The sequence below is a fragment of the Larus michahellis genome, chromosome 3 (assembly GCF_964199755.1).
Source record: "Larus michahellis chromosome 3, bLarMic1.1, whole genome shotgun sequence".
NCBI classification, from domain to species: Eukaryota; Metazoa; Chordata; class Aves; order Charadriiformes; family Laridae; genus Larus; species Larus michahellis.
Window position 1 is genome coordinate 92169144 of NC_133898.1, and position 19675 is coordinate 92188818.

At 44.7% G+C, this 19675-nt stretch overlaps 1 protein-coding gene across 1 annotated transcript in view; it reads right to left on the bottom strand.

Annotated features, from left to right (window-relative positions):
- Positions 1 to 19675, bottom strand: part of HTR1E (5-hydroxytryptamine receptor 1E) — a 40600-nt gene that overhangs the window by 3400 nt on the left and 17525 nt on the right. The gene's annotated exons all lie outside the window — the stretch shown is intronic.

Consider the following 19675-nt stretch of genomic DNA (forward strand, 5'->3'; position numbering starts at 1 on the left):
ATGAGACAGCGGCTGCCAGAAATACACTTGTCCCCTCTCAAGACAAGTCTTTAAGGCAGATGGTGTGAATCACATCCTGGAAATGCTGATCTTTCTCTCTTCTGGCTACAAGTGGCTCCTCCATAATCGCGTCTAGAATACACGCCTGATTTTTAGATGGCTAAATTTGAGAGGTAAAACCCATTCTCACTGACACCAGTGGGACTTGGATTAGGCTCTGAGAGAGAGTTTTCACATGCAAGCTAATGAGGAATTAAGAATTTGAATGAGGAATTATGAATTTAAAGCTAGTCAGCTGCTTAGTTCAGTGTACATATGCTCTTATTCAGAAATTGGAGTGCTGTCTTCTGAATGAGCTGAATGAGGAACAATCAAAAATAGAAACTTCAGAAAAAAAACCTGTTCTTTGCAGACAGGCCCCAGGAAAGCAGATCTGTATTGTTGTAGACTCTGGGTTAGCAAAATGTGAGTTTTAAATTCTAACCAAGGGACAGCAGAAGCCGCCCTTCCCCAACTACACTCTGCTCTTCAGAAACTGCTTTAGAGCATCAATAGCCTTGGAGAAAATATCAGGCTTGCTTATTAAGAACAGACTGGACAAGCCAGATGGAAATTCATCCATCAGTCTTCAGGTTGTTACTGCATTGGAAATGCCGATTTGGTCATTTAGGCCTAAAGCAAAAACTTCAGATCCAAAGTTCTTCACTTTGGGTGATGGGATGGAAAACTGTCGATGGGAGTCTTCTCTGTCAAGCCAGATCTTGATTTCAGTGGTTTGCACCCCAATTATGTCTGACACTTTGACCAGAGGATAAAGCGAAAAGGCTTTCTCTACCTCTCTGCACTCCTGGAGCATGGACCATAAGCAATTGCAATCCATATGCTTTCCTCAGCGTCATCACTTAGCAAGTACTCCCTGGTCCACAAGCACACTCAGAGGTACAGGAAGATACCATGGGATTCACACGTCCTCCACAACCGCCTGTTGATGTGGTTCACACACAAGAAAGCTCCTGCTGCTTCTTGATGCAAGGAGCACTTTTTTCTGCTTGTCCTTCACTTCTCTGGGAGCCCTGAAGTTTTATGGCCTCGGCACTTCTCCCCATCCTGCGTGGTCCCCGCCTTATTCGCTGCTGAGCACCGCCTATATGCATCTTTAATCCAGTAGAAACTGAATTGCTGTGATTCTCTCCCCAAATGGCCCTGCACATCGACATAGCCCCAGGGAGATCCCTTCCGAGCTCTACCCACTCTCTGCAGTGCAAGGATACTCTGAAAATTAAATTCTTCATTTCCTTAATGAACTTGTTTTTAAACAAACTCCATCACACTTTATCAGACCCAAGCACCAGGTTTCCATTAAGGGGTATGCCTACAAAGGATATACTGATCACACAGGGGAGTTTGGTTGTTTAAATCTGCTCACTGCTCAGCAGGGCCAACATTTTTTTTCCTTGGAAAACCACTGCAATAATTGAAGATGGGGAAAAACATAAACAAAGCGTCTCACCTGCAGAACATGAGCCTGCAGGTACCTCAGATGAGGCAGACCCATCGCTTCATGTCAAAACCCATCACTGGGGAGTTTGGTTTTAATTTGGTTTTAATTTTTAATTTAATTTTTAATTTTGGTTTTAATTTCTGTGCTCTGTATGAACCCTTAGCAATTCAGAAAATATAAATATCACATACACAAGCTGTTTAAACCAACGTTATTAAGGAAGTATATTTACATGCTGGAAAGTCTAGAAAAGTTGGGCTGAAGGTTTCCTCTGTGGGTTAAGTCTGCGCCTCTTCTCCTCCCTTACCCACGCTATGAGGATACACACTGGCATTATAACATTAATTAGTAACATTGACTGTAGGCATTGCGTTTGCTTTCTCCTGCTGTTCCCCTTGCTCTGCCCCTTTCTGAGCCATCCTTGTTTCTATGCACTCTAATCCTGACGCCTGCCTCCCAGAGCACACACGGTCCTTTAGCCCTCGCTGTTCTCCTCCCAGCTCATCTCCTGTGGTGGGGCATCCTGAGGCTCCCCTCACCTCCTGCTGCCACCTCAGCTGCTACCTCCGGCAGCTCGGCCAGGGCTCGTGTCCAGCCTCCCGCAGTGCCTGTGCCCCTGCCTGTCCCTCAGTGTCCTTGTTTGTCCAGCTTTCATCTCTCTCCTTTTGAATTAGAAGGCATCTGTATGGAATATTTTGGCCCAGAGATGGGGTTTTCAAATGTGAAGTGATTTACTAGAAGATGCCAGTAATTGACCCTGATTATTAATATAGGGCAAGATGTAAATGCTCCTTATCATTAATCTTTAAAAATGGAGGTGTGGTCGTGGTCACATATTTTGTGGTTCTTGTATTTTAATTCTCTGTTTACTGCCTGTCTTTGGTGGTACCTGGAAGCCCCTGAGCAGAATCAGGGACCATCTCGTCCAAAATGTAACAAAAGGCTGTGATTCAAGAAGGCTAAACTTACTGGGGTAATCCCAGTGTAAGGGGTTCCCGTCGCTTAGTTTAGGTTTAGTTTGGGGAACTGATGTGGCTTCATATTCTTCGCACTCATTTTCTGGTCTGGCCAGGGCATCTCCATGGTTTGCTTCTCAGCTGAGGCTGCACCAAAGGCAGGGCTGGTGTGACCAGGACACGTCCAGTCCTGGCACACTGGGCAAGGGGCACAGGGACTTTGAGAATTGGTCTTATCACAGAATCACAGAATGATAGGGGTTGGAAGGGATCTCTGGAGATCAGCTAGTCCAACCCCCCTGCCAGAGCAGGGTCACCTAGAGCAGGTCTTATGAAAACACAGTATTGAAAAATTTATAGTCTGAGTGTTAGGTCGTTTATGACAAACACATGTAGAGAGACTAGCTACAAAAGATCCAGTGAAAAAGCCATGTATGTTAACAAGGAGAATTTTACTACCTCTAGTCAATAATAGCTGGTTTCCAGTACCTCTATCACTTGTGTGCTATTGCTGTATATAGCTAGAATATCACTATAGTAATTGATTGTGGTTTTATAAGTGACTTCTTGGAAGGGACATTAATAACATAGTTATCTTACTTAAAGTACTCTCACTAAAAGCACTATCGTGTTTATGTTTTGCAGCTGTATCCCTTTAGGCTGTCAGTCATTTCGTACAGAGTGAATTTTACACAACACGGACTAATTTTACTGATTTGGTGGGAGAAACTCATCTGAGTTCCTCCAAATGGGAATCAATCACATTTCATATTAGCTGATTATTGGTAATGGCATTGAGTGCTGTCTGGGAGGAGGAAAGGGGGAAGAGGATGATTAATTGTTCCTTAAAGGCAACTGGACAGGTTTAGGCTGTGAGATGGCAATGTCCGTGTCTGCTCCTGCCAGAAAATACCTCCACCTTCTCAGCAGAGGACGGCGGCGTAGCAGAATACTCTGTATTTCTGGTGGACAGTCTGAATGCCACTCCTCGGCCACTGAACTTTTCACTGTTTCATAAGAAATGGAATCACATCACTTGGAGAGAACAAGGGGAACTGGCTTTGCATGTGTGTGTTCGTGTGTGTGTGTACGTGCATGTACACGTGTGTGCGCAGGGCAGGTTAGTTCTTTTACATCCACGGTTTTACGTTCCCTCTAAGCCATTACAGCACTGTGCAAGTGATGCATCTTTGTGCCCTTGGCAGCAATAAATCACTTTGACTTGGTTAAATCCTGAATCGGTCTGAGTGCTTTTCACTTTCTATATTTCCATGATCGTAGCCGTGAAGGGCAAGAATCTGTGGCACGCTTTGCAAAACAAGCGATTTTCTTATGCAAAAAGTGACTTAGCACACTTATGATAATGTTAATATTTCAAAATATGGAAAGAGACTAAACTTCCAATACTCTTCCTTGTTACCTCAAAGAGGTTGTCTCTTCCAAGTTCATCTACAAAGCACCGAAATTCAAGCCTTTCACTTCAAATTGTTTTTTGCAAGATCTCGCAACTTTGTAGATCATCTTGCTCTTGGAAAGTGAGTCGATCTTCTTGGACTTCATGGCACCTTGGTAGCCAACCGATAGAGCTGAGTTTAACTGAAGATTATAGGTTTCCAAATGTTTTTTTGTATTGTATTCTGGCATGCTGCTGTTGCTTTGGGCTTCTGAGGATCTCAGCGCTGCAGAGTTCATGTTATGGCAGCAGTCTTAATTGACTGCAATTTATATAGACACCGATGCTGTTTGTAACATGCCATATTGGGAAAAGCGGTACCCAGAAGCTGAGAAAGTGAAGATGGTCAGAATCACACCAATCTCTGGCAGGATTGTCAGCAAAATAAAATCTTGCTGTCACCAGGCAGCTCATACTCACTCTCACAGCATGAGGTTTTGATGCCAGCTGTATGGTAAGCAAAATGAAGGCAAACTATCAGAAGGTAGGTCAAGTTTGCCTTACAACGGTGTAAACTGGGATAGGACAATAAATGAAACAGCTATTCTTGCATGAGATCTGAAATTTTGTAAGAACCCATCTTTGAAAAATTCCTGGCTGCATTACAGGGCCTCAGATTTAGGGATGCGACCTTTTTCTACACAGAACGAATGAGACCGAGAATAAAGTTACTATGAGGTTTGTATGAAGCGAGCTATGAATTTGACCTTTGCACACCGGTGAAGCGAGCAGCACGATGGAAAGGCAGGTCGGAGGAGCTCAGCACTAAGCAAGGTGTGTGGAGGCACAGCTGTTCGTGTGTTTGTATCTGTGGGCATCGACCACCGCTCGTACATGTGCTCACCCTGACATAAATAACCAGAGCTCAGTACGTTGATATCAAGGATATAATGGCCTGCAGCCTGTTCTCCCGCATGTTTGTGTAATGAAGATTGCTAGGGCTGCAGGGAGTCCCCAGCTCAGTCCTGGCCAGAGGATGGGCTGGGTGAACAGCACGGGGGACACTGCTGGGGACGACATGAGAAATCACTGGACATGACAGACACCAGTGCAGGCACCTGACAAAAGTCACAGATGGTGCCCCAAGGGATGACTGGGTTTTGCAGGTGGTTGAGATGGAGTTACGTGAGAAATGGCTTCACAGGTAAGTGGAAAATGATGTTTGGGACCCTTTTGGGAGCACAACCTTGCAAGACCCACAGCAACTTGGTCACCATATCAGTAATTGCATATAAGGCTGAACTTGCCTATATAACAGAAATAGCAGATTTGGGTATGGATGTTGCAAAACAGACGCTGATGGGGAGGAAGTAATTTGGTCAGGGTTGTCCGTCTGGGAGGAAACTGGGATGGAGAAAGGGAGAGGCAAGGCTGGTGTAAAGGAGGGCTGAAAAGTGGGAGAAGGGAGAACAAGGATAAAAGGAGGTACGCATTGCTCACCCACAGCTGAGATCAGGCCAATAACCCAACCTGTTGTTCAGACCAGAGCATAAATCAAACCTGCCACCATGGTCAGGAGGCCGGGGAAGGTGGGTGCTTTTCCTCATGCTGTCCAACATGGGGACCCAGGAGACGGAGGGATGCAGCATCCTGGCGCCACCATATTGGTGCCTGCACTAGACCTGATGGTGTTGGTAGCTACCCACCACCTCCTCGGGGCAATGAGGTGGGACCGTGTCCTCTCATCTGTGCAAGAGCAAAACCAAGTGCTCATGCAGGCCAGTTTTGTGCCTGTGCCCTTACAGTAGTGGCTCTGAATAACATCCATTGAAACATAAATGCTGTCTACAGGGTTTACGAAGTGGCAACCTGCAAAGCGGTGCTTTAGCACTGTTTGTTCTGTCCCTGGATCCGCTGTTTTGTTGTTCTCCAGCCCTTTTTCTGAAGAGCTTAGGATGACCACCAGCGTGACCATGATGTTGTAACTCTCTCAGCATTGAAAACTGGATCTTCCCGCAGCTTGTCAGGGTGGCTTAACCTCCCTTCCTAGTGGACATTGCCAGCCTGGAGGATTTCCTTCCCACTTAGGAGCATGGGAGAAAACCAATGTGAGAGGGGAGGTGCTGCCTCCCCAAAAGCCATGGTGCTGTCAGCAGCCCACCAATATCTTCTCTCTGGAGGGACAAGAGAGGCTCTGGCTCAGGGTGAGGTGGAGACTAAGACTCGTCTCCCTCAGTACGACCTAACTCCCAGCCTTTATGCCCTCAAAATGGGAGAAATCTGGTTTTTACATTACTGAAATTCTTGGCTACATTCTTCTCTAACAAAAATTATACAGTGATGCACTTTGCTGTGGGTATGCAGCTTCCTACAGACTCTTCCCATCCACTTCATAAATGCTTCTGGCATGCTGGCAATGCTCAAGATCATTATATTTGAAAACAATTATACTCTAACCTGAAATTCCAGCTATAAGAAACTGCATACTGTTTGTCGAATACTTTAGGCTGGGCTTATTGATATATTTTCAATTGGTAAGGCACCCTCTTGAGTCAAATTGATGTACACCCTTTTTATATGCATTTAAGGATCTCCAGGATGACTTTTGCCGTGGTGTAACTAGCTCACTTGAAGAGGCACCCTTTAACCTAACCACTGCAAACCCGGGCCTGGACCAATCTGACCTGCAACCAATGAAGGACCGCGAGCCGGTGGTTTTGCAAAGCTATTTTTACAGAAATCCTTCCAGGATCACACTTCACAGGTAAGCTTTTCTGGTGTAGATCTTGGCACATGCAAATGAGAAACAATAATTAGCGACGATCTTCAAACCATGCTTCCTCCCACAAGCAGTGGTATAATTATCATTCACAGATGATTACTCATTTTTATCTACTTTCAATAAAAAAAATTAGTGAATCTTAGGCAGTGAAAGCTCATAAGATGCTGCTGACCTGCAACCTGATACAAAATAGGATTCAGTGCAGATTTCATCCTGTCTTTAGCCAGACATACATAAAATTCTCTACGATCGTAAAATACACAGATTTCTTGTAAACAACCAGAGTAGATACCTACTCTGGTTGTAATAATTTGTGATAAATAATAGTCTAAATTCATCATAATTTGCTTTAAAGAGACTATTGAATTAAAAAAGAATTTCATCACTTCTCATAACACTTTAAACTCTTAGCACTGTACATTTAAGAAGTCCCTTTTGTTGAAGGGTTTGTTAAGAAGTCCCGTGATGAACGGGTTAATTCACCCAGCCAAGAAACAGGGTAAATTCTCTGCCACAGGGTTCCCGGTCCCTGCAGCTGGACAACCCTGTTATGTGAGTTAACCTGCTTCAAGCTAGCTGACACGGTCTTCCCTGCTACGCAGGACATCTACGGTAACAGAGGCACACAAGCCTGTTTGATTGCCCCACAGCAGCATTTGGCTGCTCCAGAGCTGTGCTTGTCAGCAGATCTTGCGTCTCAGTGCAAAGAAGGGGGGCTTGATCCCCAGTGATTTCCTAATTTAGTAGATAGCCGGAGCCAGGAGACAGGTAACCTACACACTTAACCTCTCATCTGGGAAAGAAAAATATGATCTGCGCAAGTTGCTGACCCTTGCAACTTTCACGCTTAGCAGTTACTCTCACATAGAGAGGTTTTTCTCAGATTTTTTTTTTTAATTTTATAAAACTTAGACTGTCTTACTTGAACTTCATATTTCTAAATGTTTTTCATGAATAAAGAAGACCTTTTCTCTGCACTTTCTGTTTTACCTGTCTTTGCACATCCATCTTTACAAGATTCCGTGTTACTAACATTCCCTCTCCTGTGTTTTAACTAAATTTTTAAAGCTTTGACTTTTTTTAACCTATGTAGTTTTATAAGGTCGACCATGGCACTGACCCCTGCTATGGATTTTCAAAGATGACAAACACAAAACCTGCTTCAGGAATACGTATAAACTTCAAAGATCTGGTGAGGGACCCAAATCTCTTGTTGTGGAGGCCGTCCCAAGGGAAGATGTTTGCCCCAGCTTTTGTGCTGCTACTGTACCCACTGCTGGTTTTGGCCCAGCTGTTTCGCTCTGCGTTTCCCTTTTGTTTGACTGAATGGTTCAGCACGACGCAGGCACTGGCACAAAACAAAGGGGCGCAGATGCTGAGTATCGGCGGATCCGTGGGGCCCTCCATAATCCTTCCTCCTACTGCTCCAGCTTCCATTCAGACTATTTATTCATTGACGGTATGACTAAGACCTGCAATCAGATAAAATACAGGTGGGAGGACAGGTTGGATAATGAGATACTGTATCAGACATCGGCAGCTAAGCTCTGCCATCGCTACGTGTAATTCGTAAGGGGGAAGGGCAGAGGAGTGTGCCATTTCCAGCACTTACAGCCCTCCTTAGAGGAGCAACGCTTGGGGTGATGTTTGATGGGTGGCCCAGGGACGGGTGTTTGTGAAGCTGGTTAGTAAGGTTTAACTGTAAAGCAAAGCCCCTCAATGTTTGCTCTTCCGATGGCACATGCATCTGCCCGCAGCCGCATCGCTCGGTCAGACAGGCAACAGCTAGGGGCGTATCTCTCCATAACAAGTCCAGCAACGTTTTACCAAAGCAAAATGAACTGCAGTCACATTTGCCTTAATAAGAAAAAAAAAAAAAGTGCCAGTAATTCTAACTGTAGGGACCATGTTTTCGTGAAATGGGAAGATCAGCACTGAAGAGATCCACATTTCTTAGCTGAGAATAGCATGGACGGCATCTTGGTGTTTGAAGGAAATAGAGAATGACACAACAAGCTGCTGGAGTTTGCCCTATTATCTTTTGAAAAAAATTCTCTTGCTTTGAAAAATAGATCCAGGGACAAAATATTTCAGTGTCCCTTTGGTCACTAACAGTTTAATCTCTCTTAGTTTCCCCTTTTGAATGGGCTTACAAAAAGAAACTCCATTATTCAAACCCCATTTTGATTAATGATTTACTCCTTTTTTGTTTTGCTTTGTTTTGTTTTTTTTTAATATTCTTGACTTCCCCAGAGGTTGCAGTTACATGGAGAATGGAAGAACTATCCATAGAGCTTCAGGAATGGTAGCTTTTAAAATAATACGAGCTATTTTGAAGGTTAGTATCCTTTGAACTAATATAATGTTTTGCTTGTTTTGTAAATAGAAACAAAACTGCCTCATTGTGACTCTCTTCCAATGGTCCTTTTGGAACAGAAATCATGCAGAACTCGTAAAGTTGTTGTAGATAAAGACTATTTTGCTGGGGAAAAATCCTATGTGGGAAAATATTTTTTAAAAAAATAATCCTTCATTAGAAAGAAACCTGTTTCATTTGTCAACTATTAAAGCACCTCACTGGAACGTCTTAAAAATTGCCCTAAAGAATAAGAGGACTGCGTCTGCTATAACTAGAAAAAGTTGCTGAAGGAACCGCTGGCAATCCTTATTTGCAAGCCTAACACTTCACATACTGCACCCAGGCCCTGCAGGAGGCACGGTCCAGTTCCTCACTTATTAATGCCTCGGGGCGGGGGGAATGAAATTTGTGAATGGGAGATTGTGTAAAGACAACGGGACTGACTTGTCCTGCAGTCCCTGCTGCCCCAATGCTGAGTGGACACTAGATATTCAGCAGCACCGTAACCTGCCGATGACCTGGGCTTATCTCTAGGCACATGCCTGAAATCCTACTTGATCTTCATTGTTTTATGGCCTAAAGGGGACATAAATATGTTTCTAAGACTCCGCCTCGTAGGGAAGCCTCGTTCCCTATGGTGAACAGTTATTGCCCAGCCGCCTTTCCCGTGTCACCCATGGTTTTTAAGACTTCTGTTGTCATCAGTTGGACCTAAAATCTTCTCTTTTTCCCAAGGAGTCTGAACCTGTGCACTCATTCCTCATATTGATGAACTCTGCTGCTGTTCCTTATACAGCAGAAAAAGCCCATTATACAGGTGCTACATTATTAAAGATGCTTGGGTCACTTAAATCCCACCAGAAAGAAACCCTGGTCCATAAAATCCCTAACTCTCACACAAAGACAGTGAAACATTAGCTCCCGCATGCATAAATCCTTCCTGAATACGGGTATGAGGCTAAACCTAAACTAATTAGCTACTTTAGGTTTTCTTTCTGAGGAGTGTTGTCAGGCTTGGAGCCCTGTAGTGTGGCACAACGCGAGTGGCAGGGTCAGGAAACTGCCGGCGGGAACCTGTTACGCCGTCGTCTGTTATAGTTTTGTTGCTTTGCATTTAAACCCCTAACTAGAAAAGGAAGCATCTGCTTTTCAAGGTCTCCCAAATGCGTTGAGAAAAACTGTAAGAAAAATCCACACCGAATTCTCACCTGCAAATGCATTTTCCATCTCAATTTCTCATCTTGCTGCTTAGAGACATGTCAAAGACACACAAATATTTACCGACGAGCGTAATTTATTCAGTTCTGGGGACACGGTGCTGTTTGTTTTTATATGGAGTCTATCACTTTATACAAGCTAAATGTCACTGTACATGCATTGTTTTTCAAGTCAATATTTGTTTCTTGCTGCTATTCTGTGTCAGGAGACTGATGTGGATGGGGTTTATTTAATCTCCACATGACTTGGTTCCGTACACAACTGTTCCGCAATTCATAAAGGCCCCAAATGACCAAAGTTGACAGACCAAAACTGAACAGTGTATTAAGGACCTTTAACCTTGATCTGAGACCCTTTGAAATCAATGGAACTGTTTCCACTGTGAGCGAAAGATTTCAGATTAAGCCTTAGTGAATATATGCCCAATTTCTCACTGATAAAATAAAGCACATGACTCATACGATGGCTCCAGACTTGCTTTGAAAGGCGAATTTTGTATGACTGAACAAACAGTTTTATTGTACCAGAAGGTGCTGTGGGTCCTTATTCATGTTGAAAAATGCCTCATGTTGGTAAAAAGCACTGGGCTGGTGGCATGAGGCTGCTGCTGCTGGGGACTGCGAGCGTGGGATTTCCCTCTGGCCAGTGTGCTTGCTGCAAGCCCCGGAGAAATGAATTACTGGCAGCCTACGTGGTGTACAACACGCTAAAAGTCAAGGACAGACTCCCACTTAGTATGAGAAAACACTTCTCGCGCAAGTCCTATGTGCAAATCCCTCTGATGAAGGGACATTCAGACATCAGGCTGGCTGAGCTCTCACCTCCACGGGGGCCTCAGTTTGCCACGTGGGAAGAAGGTCCGAGGATGCTGCCGTACATTTATAGTAGCATGAGCTTGTATTTGAACCGCACTCATGCTACCATTGCGGTCTTAAGGCAAAATGCTTGTGGGGCTTGGGCCCTGGGCCTCAATTTGAACAAAAATCTCAAGCTAAATTTGGTCAATAGCTCCTGAAAAATCACATGAAACAGAGAATTACTGCTTTTATTTCTGGAATTTTGTTGTTGGGCATGGAAGCCGTGAGAACTGATAGATCAATGCCAGACACTCGCTGAGCTGACAGCACATATGGACAATTTTTTAGTTACCGATAGAATACAGCCACTGTTGTGATACCTCAGTTACATTCTTCAGGGCTTAAGTAATAACTAGTTCTAGCTGTAGCTTTCATATGAGGACATACTTTTCCTCTGAAACCCTTACTATACACACAACCAAGCCACAATATTTTATTTTGTCCATTGCCTGGGATAGCTAAGCCAAATCTCTGCTTTTGGAGACTTCTAGTTGTGCCTAAGATGACGTAACTGATGCTGTAACTACACGTCTGGAGAAACTACCATGTAAATACAAGATAAGCAAAATATATCATTATGAAAACAATTGAATATCAAGCATTTCAGACATGTCATTATATGAATTAGTGGTAATTAGCTGTCAAAACCCATAAGACAATATAATTAACCCACAAATACAACATAAATATAGAGTAATTACAAAAGTTCATCTACTATAAAGACTGAGCTGTCTTTTAACAGGTGTAATAAAATATGATTAATCAAGCTCTGCTGAAAGTAATGTATATTAAGATAGCAGGAGTTGGTTTGTATGTTGGAGAAAGAGAAAGGACAGTACTTGGCTCTAATTCTTAGCAGAATACCATTGGAAATCATATATTTTTCAGCTATATACTATATATACCATATTTCTACTTTCCCTTTTTGTACTAAATTGGTTATACTGAATACAGAAGGCTGTGGTTCATGCTAATAACATCCTATGACAACTAGCACATCATAACCTTTTATTAACCAGAAAAATGCTTATGGGAACATTTGTCCTGCCCTTGGTTAGGTTTTGCTGCAGCAGCTAATACTCCTAACAAATAAGAGATATTAATATCGTGCTAACGAGGAAAGGGTCACAAAAAAACCCCAACCCCAAATCAACCAGATTTCCCCCCTCATTGCCCTCCCCCCCCCAGGTGCCTGTCTCAGTGGTGGAAGACTGATTTTAAAGGCATGATACATTTCACGCTTACTGTGCGCATTTCAAATGTATTTTTTTCCCTAAGAACAATATTAATTTCCAGAACAAACCAGAGTACTTTAATCATCAGCACAAGCAAAGCCTTGATTTAGTCCATCTCAGAAAACGAAGGAGATGATGAGGGGGTAAAAGATTGAGAGTGCCTGTCTCTTTTGTTTTACCAGGCACCTACTTCAGGAAGCCTGGGCAGATACAAGCTTGGGTAGAACTTTCTGTGGGATCGGGGGTGAATACAGCAAAGCAAAATGTTTTAAAATTAATCAGTTTTATAAAATCCAAAGAGCATACATTCTCTAACTCATACAGGGACTAAAACTGTGTGCGTGTGTATGTATGGTTGATACATACACAATTAGCATGAAATAATACAACCAATATGCTATTCCTTAAATACTTATTGCAAGTCTGAGGATCTGAAGATCCTCAACAGTTTGAGGATTTGATTTATAACCACGAGCGCTCCAACTGTGCTGACTCACCTGCCCCCGAGATGACAAAAGGAAAGGAGCCGACGTTGCATGACCCCTGTTCACCCCAGCAAGGGCTGAACAATGCTTAAGTGGCACTTGAGGCTTCCTCGTCCCACGTGGGAAGACTCGCTATCTCCCTTTCTGGATCCCATCAGCTTTGCAGCTGATACCTAGCTCAGCGTTGCTTGCAGTGAGAGGATGATGGGCAGCATCCCCCTCCACCCCCAGTCAACAAACATCCTTTTTGGACAGGCTGCCAGGCCTGACACCCCTCCTGCTGTGTTAAACATGGCCATTGCTTACTAGGCAACACAACTTCTCTGTCTCCAGAGCAAGCACATACCGACCTGAGTGACATTAACTGGAAGGAGAGTTAGTTTCTGAATGGGATGGTCTTGACAAATCTACCAGACTGAGTAAATTTTTCTCTGTCAATACTTGTGCAATGTAAATATTCCTTCTTCACACAGTGAAGTCTCTAGGACATTATACGAACTTAACAGAGCAGAACTTGGGGTAAAAAGAGGAGCTGCTGTGATTCTGTGCCACTGCTCCATGAGTTTATTTCTGGGCTGACTTGGTATCACTCACGATGAGAAATTTAGAATTCAGAAATCACCAAAAAAGAATAGATACAAACGAATGGCTTAGGAAATAAACAGATATATTTGTCCTCAAGCAGAAATCCTCTTTGATGACAGTTTTAACTACAGGTATAGAAGAACTAGATCCCCGGAATTCATTTCCTAAATAAATAATCAGATAGGTAGTACAAGGAGAGAGAAACCTTTGCAGAAAATATCAGGCCTGGTAGCTAAAAGGTGATTTTCCCTCATACCTGTTTATCTGCCTCTGTCACCTTTATAAGTGGGTTGTCTGCATTTGGTGTCTTCAGAGAAAGAGAGGGCTTGAGATGGCTTGGGCTAGGCATGCTTTCTGGTAGCTGGTAAAGAACAAGGCAGTCCGTCTCTCAGTCTGGGCACCAATATCTTCAGGCTAGGGTAACAGATGAGTCTTGACAGGGTCTGGCACTCTAATGTAATTTCCTAGGATGTCCAAACCACCACTAAGCTGTGTACGCAAGTTTGGGAGGCAGTAGAGAAAAATGTCTTCTGTTGCCTACCAAGCAGCAGAAGCACTTCTCAACACTTACAACATCACTGAGGTGAACGACTGCTCTGAGGATCCTGACTGAGCATAAAACAGTACCAATGTTTCTTTTTATAGATAGACAAGCAGAGGGGCAGAGAGGTGAAGCGTCATCTCCAGTCACACAAAGGGGTCCTGGAGGAGCTGGGGTTGAAGGCCAGGTTTTCTTCGTCCATTGCTCTACCTGCTCTTCACAATCATGTACACCCAGAAAGTCTGGCCAGTGAGAGCAATACCACTAAGCATGCAATGCACAATTTTGATCTGAATGTTACAGCCACTGGACTCAGGATGGAGCAAGCTTTATTGATGGGCAAACAGAATAGTTCCTACCATTACTATTTGGTGGGAATCCTCCTATCAACCTTTAGCAAGCTCTGTTTTAAGCTTCTAGTCTAAACTTGCTGCCTAGGCTCCTTCTGTAGTCAAAGACAAGATGGAGGTGTCTCTGGAGGGAAATTTATCCTTCCTGCCTCTAACCCTTTTCCAGGACTATGTGGTCCACCTGCTTGAGATGCCTACCCCTCTCTATTGCTTGCAGATACATAGATAAGCATTTCAAGCAAGGCTCTTAACTTTAAGATGGCAAATGTCTGATGAGATGAATTCCAGCTTCTTGGTGTGCCCAGAGGAGGTTTGGGCTGCCCAGCAAATGGTTGGTGAATACCACATTACGGCAAAGCATGAGCATCCCACTTCAGTCGTGGGTAGTGACACACCACTGAAACCATAGCAAGCCAGCACTTGCAGATGTTCATACTCCCTTTGTGTTTACTCAGTATCTTTACAGTTAGCCTCATTTCTTCTTAACCTCTTGGACTTTGCTATTGCACCTCCTGAAATGAATGGGGTGTTTAGACTTGTTCTCCCACCAGTCACCCTGAATCGAAATGACTTGACGAATCCTGAAATGAGGTGTCTGGATCTGCACGTGCTTAACCCTCTTGGACTGCCCTATGGCAAGAACCTGCCAGAATATATGCAGAAAAATCCAATGTGAGCAGGCAAAATATTGCTCATAACTACAAAGCACTTTCAGCCGAATGATCTCTTTTATTTCAGCTTGATTTGTTTCCTCCTCTGCTGCTCTAAGAAGGATAGAGCCCAGCAGTTCAAAGTTGCTGCCTTCAGTCATTTCTGAGCTGGGCAAGTTTATTTCTCCTGCACCATGCAGGAGAAATAAAACATTTTCCCTGCTAGCAAAACCGAAGGAGCTGATGTGCTTGTTCAGACTTGCAAACAGTCACAGGGAGGCTGAAACACGGGAATTTTCAGCCGAGACGGGAAATACAAGTAGCTGCAGAGGGTGAGAATTGAGAGGCAGGAAATCAGACTTGCCCATAGCAATAATCTTCTTAAACAGGTGTTGACTCTTGCCCCAGAACGGCACCACCACTTTGAACAACACAACACAGAAATGCTAGAGAGTCGCCCAGAAAGTGGAAAAAATGAAACTATTTTTTCAGCCTGTGCACCTTCTTTGTGTCAATATGCCAGAATCGCCACTTCCACCACCACATCCCAGTACTGAAGCACACAATGAAACATTTATAATGGAAAAATCCAAGAGGAGCCATCTTTTAGCATCATTTTAGCATTGCATTTCTTCTCCCTTCATTTGTTTGGGTTTTTTCTTGTTTCGTTGGTTTTTTTTACCACAAATGTTGTATACCCATTTCTCTGCTCTGTGGAGAAATGGAGTGCATTTATGGAATACAGCCTTAAAATGCTGCTTGTGGATACTGCTGTACTGTGACATTACAAGCAAGAGCTCTGTAAGGCTTTGACTTACAAAAGAAAGCTTTTTTTTATTCTAGTGCTATCACTTTTGCCAACTTTGTTACTGAAGACCAGTGGCACACAAGGAAACATGTCCCTGCCCATGGCAGGGGGGCTGGAACTAGGTGATCTTTAAGGTCCCTTTCAACCCTAACAATTCTATGATTCTATGATTCTATGATTCTATGTCTACGGTTATGGAACACAAAACATCCTTCCTCTATCAGTTCTCAGTAGAGATTAATTAAACTTCCAGATATCCTCAGACAAGTTGGTTTCATATATTCACACCCATTAACTGCCAGGGTGTACTTACTTCCTTACATGATGTCTCATGGGAGTGCATTATTCTAACCACTACTACAAATGTGAAAACTTAGTTTGCAAAACTATCTAGTTTTCAGGGCGTAGTAGCTCCATAAACTCACTACCAATACTTTGCGTCCTCCAAATTAGTACACCAATCATTGACAATCTGATCCTGACTTAAGATCAGACTCCAGAAAGCAGATACAGTCTTCATCCCTTTCCCAGCTTAAACTCTCTAATGTATCATTCTCACTTTACACTTTACACGTCATTCCTAAGTACCAGCAGCAATCAAGACCCTAACATCTTCTGTATTGGCAAACCTGGAAGTGAGCAAATACACTTCTTATAGCACCTAATGTTGAATCTTACTGCAGCAAAAATGCTCTTGTTCTAGAGCACGGGATGCTGTAGAGTTTTCTAGCTGCTTCCTCCAAAGTCCTGTCAGCCCAGCGCTGGGCCCATGCTGCAATGCTCAACGCTGCATTTTGCACTGCTGGGGCATGGCCAAAATCACAGCCTGCGAATGCAATGAGTGCAGGGAAGGTTGTAGTGACAGCCGTCCACTGCAGTCGGGGGCTAAAGCCTTTGTCCAAACCCAAAGGCAACCCCCTGGCAAGGGCTGCAAAACGCAGAGATGACGCACACTCAGCTCGTGGGCATTCCACTAATTGCTCTCCGTTTACTGTTGCCATCCTTTCTTTCCACACTTCTGCGTTCGCTCTGTCCCCTTTCATGGTTAGGTCGCAGAGTGGACAACAAATAGTTTTGAATTATGCCTGTCATCTAAGATTAGCTACAGGACATGCTTTCATGACACTGATTGTAAGTCACAGCTTACACAAAACAAGTGTTTTAAAGTACTTCATATATTAATTATGGTCATTAATTAAGTAAAAAATCAGCTACGAGTGGTCCAGCAGATGCTTTGTATTGACTGAAGGGCATGAGTAGGATCCCTGCTTTCCAGCTGACTACCTATGGGGCATGTCTTGGTGAGCAGAGCTCCCATTTACTTACAGTTGGGACATGATCCCTTTAACCTGGTCCAGGTGAGAGCAGCCACCATGCAAATAAACGTGCTACAGGATGCTTTCCATACCACTGTACTGATCACTGGGCTGATACACAGTAAAAGTTCTTTGGAAATCGCAGAATGGTAGGGGTTGGAAGGGACCTTGGGAGATGACCTAGTCCAATCCCCCTGCTAAAGCAGGGTCACCTAGAGCAGGTTGCACAGGATCACATCCAGGAGGGTTTGGAATATCTCTAGAGAAGGAGACTCCACAACCTCACTGGGCAGCCTCTTCCAGTGCTCTGCCACCCTCAAAGTAAAGAAATTTTTCCTCATGTTGAGATGGAATTTCTTGTATTCCAATTTGTGCCCATTGTCCCTTGTCCTATCACTGGGCACCACTTAAAGGAGTCTGGTCCCATCCTCTTGACACTCGCCCTTTAGATACTTATAAGCATTGATAACATCCCCTCTCAGCCTTCTCTTTTCCAGGCTAAACAGACCCAAGCCTCTCAGCCTTTCTTCGTAAGAGGGATGTTCCATTCCTTTGATCATCTTCGTAGCCCTCCGCTGGACTGTCTCCAGTTGTTCCTTGTCTTTCTTGAACTGGGCAGCCCAGAACTGGACACAGTACTCCAGATGTGGCCTCACCAGGGCAGAGTAGAGGGGGAGGATGACCTCGCTTGACCTGCTGGCCACACTCTTTTTAATGCACCCCAGGATGCCATTGGCCTTCTTGGCCACAAAGGCACATTGCTGGCTCATGGTCATCCCGTTGTCCACCAGGACTCCCAGGTCTCTCTCTGCAGAGCTGCTTTCCAGCAGGTCAGCCCCTAACCTGTACCAGTGTGTGGGGTTATTCCTCCCCAGGTGCAGGACCCTACACTTGCCCTTGCTGAACTTCATCAGGTTTCTCTCTGCCCAGCTCTCCAGCCTGTCCAGGTCTTGCTGTATGGCAGCACAGCCTTCTGGTGTGTCAGTCAATCCTCACAGTTTTGTGTCATCCGCATATAGAATACTTTATAAGAAATCGTTTTGTCTCTTTGATGGGCGCCAACAGACTTGCAATACATTAGCTATAATATCCCTAGCTATATGTATTCCTGTTTCCCTCATCAGTACTCTTAGACCAATGTGTGCTCATGTCTAGCATTACTGCAACCCATCACCCTCTTATTCTGGAGCCAAGGTGGCACACCAGAGATGGTGATGGAGGCTCAGGGAGCTGTTTGGTGCCATGCAGATGTAGGCAGGCTGTGCTGGGCTGAGAGTACACAGGATACAGGCAGGACGGGAGAGACAGGGGAAGCTGAGGTAGTATTTGGGGCAGCAGTGCCCAGACCTTTCTGCTGGTAACCCTGCTTCTCCCTGCTCACGTTCCAGACCCATGGGAATTGCAACTGGCCTTCACAGCAGTGTTCTACCCTTGCTGGGGATCAGGGGGCCTGGGATGGGCATCTCTATTTTATCAGAGGAAAGATATTGTGTACACAGCCTGAGCAGAAACGGGAGAAAACAACACATTATTTAATGGCCTTGCTCAAATGGACCATTCCATCAGCACTTCTGCCCTAGAGCTCAGGGCACTCAGTCTGCCCTGTCATGCTGAGAACTCCTGCAGCAGGTCCAAGGTACAGCCACCTTCTGCCTGGAGCTTGTTCTGTCCCTGCACCACCCGAACACATTGAGGAAGGAGATAGGAGATTCAGAGGCAGACTCTGATTGCTATGTCGTGGCTGTCTCCTGTTCTCGGTTGTCTCCAGCTGCAGCACCCTTGGTGGCATTGGGTAATGTCTCAGCTGCTCTCTTTCCCAACACACCTTGCAATCTCGTGGAAAACCATTTCATGTGATCCCTCACAAGGCATGGCATGCTTGCAGGTGACTAACCTATATTTTACACTTGGAGAAGGAGGTTGGACTAGATGACCTCTGGAGGCCCAACCTACATGATTCATGATTCTATGATTACAGCCACTCTTGCATACATTACAAGAAAATACGAGTGAACCAGTCATCTCAACCTATTCTAGTTTAAAAAGGAAATCCTTGCCTACCTAGGAAAGTTTTTAGAAAAAACTGAACTTTACGTTGATGACAGCAGCATCGGTACCATGCGTCGTTTGGGCAGGCAGCTAACGTAACAGATGGCTTTTCTTAGATGAGCTTAAGGTAGGATTGTTCTCTCCATCCCAACACCCCTGTTTTGCCACAGCCATGTGCCACATGCTGTGGCACGGGAGCCCATCTGACCAAAGAAAGGCTGGGAGGCATGGACTTGACCCTGTGATGCCCCAGCCCCTGCAAGAAGCGAAGCCCCAACATCCCATGGGCTGGGGGGTGACCGGTGAGTCACGGCTCTCCTGCCAGGCACGATCATGGGGCACAGGCAGCACAGTAGAGAATGCTGCTGGGGTAGTGAATCACATCCCTCACAAACCACAACACGTGACCGGAGGATGCGTCTGGAGAAATCCCTGGAGAGATGCACCAACCTGCCGCCCAGCCCAAGTGCTCCCAAAGCTCGTGCCCCAGAGGAGGTCCCAGCTATGGGCAGCCAGAGGCTGGCATTGCCCTCCTGCTTGCCCACTCTTTCTGGGGATAGCCAGGCCACAGGGTCCCTCCCAGCTCTCCC